The 7300-nt window shown below is 38.6% G+C and overlaps 1 non-coding gene across 1 annotated transcript; it reads left to right on the forward strand.

The window, feature by feature from the left end:
- Positions 1–452: 452 nt before the first annotated feature.
- TRNAG-CCC (transfer RNA glycine (anticodon CCC)) lies at positions 453–525 on the forward strand. The gene has a single exon. It is a non-coding gene; the product is annotated as a tRNA-Gly (tRNA).
- The last annotated feature ends 6775 nt before the right edge of the window (positions 526–7300 follow it).

A 7300-nucleotide genomic window follows, 5' to 3' on the forward strand; every position in this document is an offset into this window, starting at 1 on the left:
CAAATTTGAAGATACATAGGTCCATACAGATGATCCAGTCTGAAGACTAGACAGAAAATAAAGAAAAATTGTTGAGTGGAACGCTATCTAGTATATCAACATACATGTAACGGGAGTCCCAGAAGCAGGGCCAGCTATGTAATTTGTGGATCCCAGTGCAAAATGAAAATGTGAGGACTTTTTCTTTATTCCATGAAAATGTGTCGACTTTTCATGGTGTTTTTTAATTTGCTATTTAATGCTGTGCACTTACAGCCTTGGAGATACTTGTGGGGCTTGTAAGTGTTATACGGAAACCTGCTGACACCCTGATTTTGGCCCAGTGACACTGATTTTCAGATTTCCAAAACAGTGAGAGAAAATATTTCTGTTGTTTTAAGCCACCAAGTTTGTGGCAATTCGTTATAGCAGCCATAGGAAACTAATACAAACACTAAATATCTGTAGGGACTTCCCTGGTGGTCCAGTGGTTAAGACGCTGCACTCCCAATGCAGGGGGCCCAGGTTCGATCCCTGGTCAGGGAACTAGATCCCACATGCTGCAACTAAAAGATCCCGCATGCCACAACTAAGACCCAGCGCAGCCAAATAAATAAATTAATTAATATTAAAAAAAAAAAACAACTGTAGGATGTGGCTATAGGAGTTCAATGTACAGCCATAAATACCTGTATTTAAAAATAAATTATATATAAAATAAGAAAGAGCAAATAATCTCAGAAATGTAGAAAAAGAAAAATGGAGCAAATGAAAAGAAATCAGAAGGAAGGAAGGAACCTAAACAAGAGCAAAAATTAATGAACCGTCAAACAAATAAATAATAAAGAAGATCTATAAAAAGAAACCTGTGGGAAAATTATCAAGAAGAAAAAGAGGCACAAATTAACATTTTCAGAAATGATAAAGAGGACAGAGAGATTTAAACTACCTATCATTTTCTAACAATAATTTAACATCTTAAGTCGAATGGTGAGTTTTCTAGAAAAATGCAAATTATCAAAACTGACTCAAGATGACGTAGAAAATCATCAAAGTGTAAAACAAAAATGTTGCATACCATACAGTTTTCCAAGAATCAAGTCGTTAGCCACTGCAGTCACTGACCTACAGCGCAGCCTGAAAGGAATTCAAGACCAAGAACAGGACGAGGCACTTTGTACTTTGGGAAAATAGGAAAAACAGGCCCTTAGATACTTAGCTATACTTTGGGAAACATTTTTATGAACCCAGATTCTTGCATCTTCCCATACTTAGAAAAGCACTAGAATCATTAACTGGGATATCTGTTCCTTGTGACTAGCAGTAACTTCCTACTGAGATGTATGCCTGATTGTATGTGCTCCTTAGCCAAAATTATATATATACTGGCTTCTCCCCCCACATCTTCAGAGCAGTTTCTCAGAGCTGTCTGAGAGGCTGTCTCCTGGGCTATAGTCCTCAGCAAAACACTGAATAAAACTCAACTCACAGCTCTTAACGTTGTGTGCTTTTCTTTCAGTCAATGAAAGAAATTGAACGGTATGTTAAGTCTTTAGAAAATGACAACATTCACAGCAGCCTTATAGGTGACTTCTGCCAAACATTCAAGGAATTCCACAAGAGTGTAATACATAGTCTTCTAGAGAATAGAAAAAGAAAAAACAAAAAGAATAGTACCCAAATATTATATGAGGCTAGTAAAGGCTCAATGCCAAACCAAAAAAAGGATAACAGGGGAATGGAAAGCTAGAGGACCATCTTCCTCTGAATTATGGGTGTAAGTATCATAAAAAAATCTTAGCCAATAAAATCCAACAGTATGTACAAAACTGAACACATTATAGCAAAATTGGGTTTGTTCCAAGAATGCAAGGTTTTTAACATTTAAAAAAATTCATGTAGGGACTTCTCTGGCAGTCCAGTGGTTAAGCCTCTGCGCTTCCACTGCAGGGGGCGTGGGTTCAATCTCTGGTCGGGGAACTAAGATCCTGCATGCCGCGTGGTGTGGCCAAAATAAAATAAAATAAAATAATCTTAAAAAATTAATGTAAGTTATCACATTGTCAGTTTTACAAAGAAAAACCATAAGCACCCCAATAGATGAATAGGAAATATTCCATACTTTTCAAAATCTATTCATGTTACAACCTCTTAGCAAACAATGAAAGCAGGGAACTTGTTTAACTGGATACAGAGTATTTACCAAAATCCTATAATAAAAATAATTTTCAAAAGAGAAATACTGAAAGTATCCTTTTAAAATTAGGAACAAGAAAAGCTTGTCCAATATCCACTTCTGTTCAACACTGTATAGGTGGTACTAGCCAGTACATCGAAACCAGAAAAATAATCTAAGGATATTGGGCTTGAAATAGGTCATGTTGGTTCACAATTTTAAAAAAAAACCTATATATGTGATCATCTATCATTGAGGGTTTTCCTATTTATGGAAGAATTAACAATATTTGCAAAATTAGTTATTGGCATGTTTGAGCTTCTTAAAGTAGAATTTTAAACCTTTTCATGAATGGTTTTGGGCCAACCTCAGAAGGAAACAGAGCCCATTTTACATACATGTGATTGCTTTGCTGTATTAACTCAGCAGCTTACAAGAAGGAATGCACTCTAAAAGAAGGAAAGTATATAATTTTAAAAGCCATATTAATCTATATAAAACAGCTGGTTCTGCTATAAACTCTGATAAAAAGACTTAGTAATTTGATTTCATACTTAAATAGTATTTTTGTGGTGGGAATTACCGTTAAAGTGATATATGATTCCAACAAATACAACACAGTTTTACTGTATTACAAAGTACTGTATTGATTTGCCAAAATTTTGTAATTTGGAAAAGTAATTCCCTTGTTTATATTTGTATTTCCAAAAGTCTTTATGATTTAGAAGGCTGTATTAGAGGCTGATTATGTTAACTGAAATCTATTACCTACATTTCGAAGCACTCTAAGCTTAAACAGAACAGCTGTTCACATCTTTTAGCATTTTACACTTGCCTAAGTTATAAAATTGCCGTATGTCAAAAATCACACTTCTGTAATTGCTAGAGCATGAGATATCAATTATTTGAACGTAATCACATTTTGAAGTAATTGTGAACACAGAACACTCTTTTTAAAAGGAGACAGGCATTATTTGACTTATCAGCTAACCGCAGCGTCATTCCTAGATGCATAACGCTTTTAATAATGTGGTGCCACAGCTGGGAAGAAAACAACTGACTTAACCACTAGATGCACTGCCGTGGTTCTTATTTACAGGAAATCCTTATTTCTGATTCTGTATGTATGTGTGTGTGTGTATACATATATATATATGTATGTGTATATATATATTTTTTATTTATTTATTTATTTTTTGCTGCACCATGTGGCATGTGGGATCTTAGTTCCCCAATCAGGGATCGAACCTGCCCCCCTGCAGTGGAAGTGCGGAGTCTTAACCACTGGACTGACAGGCAAGTCCCTATTTCTGATTCTGAAGGCCAGGAGCTATCTGAAAAACAATATAGTAAGTGAATTTTGTTTCCTATTTCAGGGCATGTAATTGACAACCACTAAATAGTATTTCTGATATTGGCAATTGTTGCATACAGAGTAGTTTGCTAATAGGCAATTAGCTTTGCCTTTATTTATTTATATTTTTAATAGTTTTTTAAAATTAAAAGTTCTTTTTATTTTTTTAAAAAATTTATAAATTTATTTATTTTTGGCTGCGTTGGGTCTTAGCTGTTGCACGCGGGCTTTCTCTAGTTGTGGCGAGCGGGGGCTTCTTTTCATGGCGGTGCACGGGCTCTAAGCATGCGGACTTCAGTAGTTATGGCTCACAGGCTCTTAGAGCGCAGGCTCAGTAGTTGTGGTGCACGGGCTTAGTTGCTCTGCAGCATGTGGGATCTTCCCGGGCCAGGGATCGAATCTGTGTCTCCTGCATTGGCAGGCGGATTCTTATCCACCGTGCCACCAGGGAAGCCCACTTTGCCTTTATTTTATAATGCTTAATGTAAGTGATCAACTTAAAGTTTCTTATAAAAGAGAAAGTTAATATATGCATGTGAACCACAGAAACAGATACTAACTTATTTGAAAAATAGAGTTCTTTCTACTTAGAGTATTGGTTACAAAACCCGCGTGATCATCTCAATAGATGCAGAAGAAGCAGTTGACAAAATTCAACACCCTGTCATGGTAACACTCAACAAACTAAGAACAGCAGGAAACTTCCTCAGCCTGATAAACGGCATAAACCCACGGCTTAACATCATATGTAATGGTGAAAGGTTGAAAGCTTTCTAAGATCAGGAACAAGACAAGGGTGTCTGCTCTTGCCACGTCTGTTCAACATTGTACTGGAGGTTCTAGTCAGGGCAATTAGGGAAGAAAGGCAGATAAAGGCATTCAGACTGGAAGGGAAAAATAAAAACTATATTTGCAGATGACATGATCTTGTATATAGAAAATCCTGAGAAATCCACAAAAAATTAGTAGAGCTAATAAAAGAGTTCAGCAAGGAAACAAGATTGATATACAAAAATCAATTGTATTTGCATTCACTAGCAATGAACAACCCCCCCCAAAATGAACAATTTCATTAAAAGAACAAAGTGCTTAGGAATAAATGTAACAAAAGAAGTGCACAACTTATACAATGAAAACTTCAAAACGTCATTGAAAGAAATTTAAGACTCAAATAAATGGAAAGACATGTTCATGGATTAGAAGAGTCAATATTGTTAAGATATCAATACTCCAATACTCCTCAACTGATCTACAGATTCAAAGCAATCTTTATCAAAAACCCTAGCTAGGGGACTTCTCTGGTGGCACAGTGGTTAAGAATCCACCTGCCAATGCAGGGGACACATGTTCAAGCCCTGGTCCAGGAAGATCCCACATGCCACGGAGCAACTAAGCCCTCGAGCCACAACTACTGAGCCTGTGCTCTAGAGCCGAGGAGCCACAACTACTGAACCCAAGTGCCACAACTACTGAAGCCTGCGTGCCTAGAGCCTGTGCTCCACAACAAGAGAAGCCACTGCAATGAGAAGCCCACGCACTGTGACCAAGAGTAGCCCCCGCTCGCCGCAACTAAAGAAAGCCTGCGCACAGCAATGAAGACCCAAAGCAGCCAAAAAAACACAAACAGAAAACCCCCAAAAAACAACAACAAAAACCCCAAAACAAAGAACAACCCCCCCACCCCCGCAAAACAAACCAAAAAACCAAAACAAAAAAACCCTAGCTGGGTTTTTTTTTTGCCCCAGAAACAGACAAGCTGTTCCTAAAATTCATATGGAAATTTAATGGACCCCAAATAGCCAAAACAATCTTGAAAAAGAAGAACAAAGTTGGATGGTTCACCCTTCCTGATGCCAAAGGTTACTACAAAGTAACAGAGATCAAGACTGTTGATACTGGCATAAAGATAAACATATTAATCAACAGAATAAAATGGAAAGTTCAGAAATAAACCCATACGAATATGGTCAACCGATTTTTGACAAGAGTGCCAAGATCATTCAATGGGGGAAGAATAGTCTCTTCAACAAATGGTAGTGGGACAACTCACTATCCACGTGCAGAAGAATGAAGCTGGACCCCTACCTCATGTCAGATACAAAAATTAACTCAAATCACAGGTCTAAATGTAAGATCTGAAACTATAAAACTCTCGGCACTTTGCAAAACAGTTTGGCAGTTCTTCAAAAAGTTAAACATAGAGTTCCCATATCTGCCAGCAATCCACTCTTAGGTATATGCTGAAGAGAACTGGAAATGCATGTTCATACAAAAACTGGTAACAGATGCCCACAGCAGTGTTATAATAGTCAAAAGGTGGAAACAATCCAAATGTCCATCAGCTCATGAATGGATAAACAAAATGCAGTACACGAATACAATGGAACATTATTCAGCCCTAAAGAGGAATGGATGAATCATGCTACAAGATGGATGAAACTTGAAAACATTATCCTAAATGGAAGAAGCCAGACACAAAAGGCCACATACTGTATGATTCTGGAATGTCCAGAATAGGAAAATCCATAGAAACGGAAAGTAGATTCGTGGTTTTCAGAGGCTGTGGAGCGGGGGAATGGGGAGTGTCTACTAGTGTGGATGGGATTTCTTTCAGGGGTGATGAAATGTTCTGTGATTTGATCGTGCTGATGGCTGTAAATATAACTTTGTAAATACATTAAAAACTGCTTGAGGGACTTCCCTGGTGGCACAGTGGTTAAGAATCCGCCTGCCAATGCAGGGGACATGGGTTCAAGCCCTGGTCTGGGAAGATCCCACATGCTGTGGAGCAACTAAGCCCGCGAGCCACAACTACTGAGTCCACACGCCACAACTACTGAAGCCTGTGCACCTAGAGCCCATGCTCTGCAACAAGAGAAGCCACCGCAATGAGAAGCCTGCACACCACAAGGAAGAGTAGCCCCTGCTCGCCGCAACTAGAGAAAACCTGCGCGCAGCAAAGACCCAACACAGCCAAAAATAAATAAACAAACAAATAAAAATACCGATGGAATTTTAAAAAACATTATTCACTTAAAAAAATGCTTGATTATCTGTAGAAGGATGAATTTTATGTGAATTATATCTTAATTAAAAATACATGTATAAAATCTAGTTTAGCTTAAGGTTTATTAGTCCATTTGTAAAAGCAGTTCAGATACATGAAGTATTTGATTATTTTCGGAAACAGAAGATTGGTTTTACAACCAAAACAACTTTTTTTTTTTTTTTAAATTTTTGGCCACACCTCGCAGCATGTGGGATCTTAGTTCCCCGACCAGGGATGGAACCCCTGCCCCCTGCAATGGAAGCACGGAGTCCTAACCACTGGACCGCCAGGGAAGTCCCCAAAACAACATTTTAACTAAATAAAATGTGGGTAACTATTTATATTTGGAAACAAGTTGGTTTGTAGAATATGTGTAAGGTAGATTTGTTCCTGAAAAAGTGTTATGTTCTAACGATTATACATTTCTTAAAAACAGATAAATAGGTTGAACAACCTGACAAGCCTACAGCCCCTACTTTCTTGGGGAATTTGCTGGGTATGGGGTGAGGCTACAAAGCAGAGAGAGGTGGCACAGTCTCGTGGTGCTTAGATTCTAGGACACTACTAGAGTTAAATATAAAAGTGAAGCCAGGGCTTCCCTGGTGGCGCAGTGGTTGAGAGTCCGCCTGCCGATGCAGGGGACACGGGTTCGTGCCCCGGTCCGGGAGGATCCCACATGCCGCGGAGCGGCTGGGCCCGTGAGCCATGGCCGCTGAGCCTGCGCGTCCGGAGCCTGTGCTCC

The sequence above is a fragment of the Neophocaena asiaeorientalis genome, unplaced genomic scaffold (assembly GCF_003031525.2).
Source record: "Neophocaena asiaeorientalis asiaeorientalis breed wild unplaced genomic scaffold, Neophocaena_asiaeorientalis_V1.1 scaffold607, whole genome shotgun sequence".
Classification (NCBI taxonomy): Eukaryota; Metazoa; Chordata; class Mammalia; order Artiodactyla; family Phocoenidae; genus Neophocaena; species Neophocaena asiaeorientalis.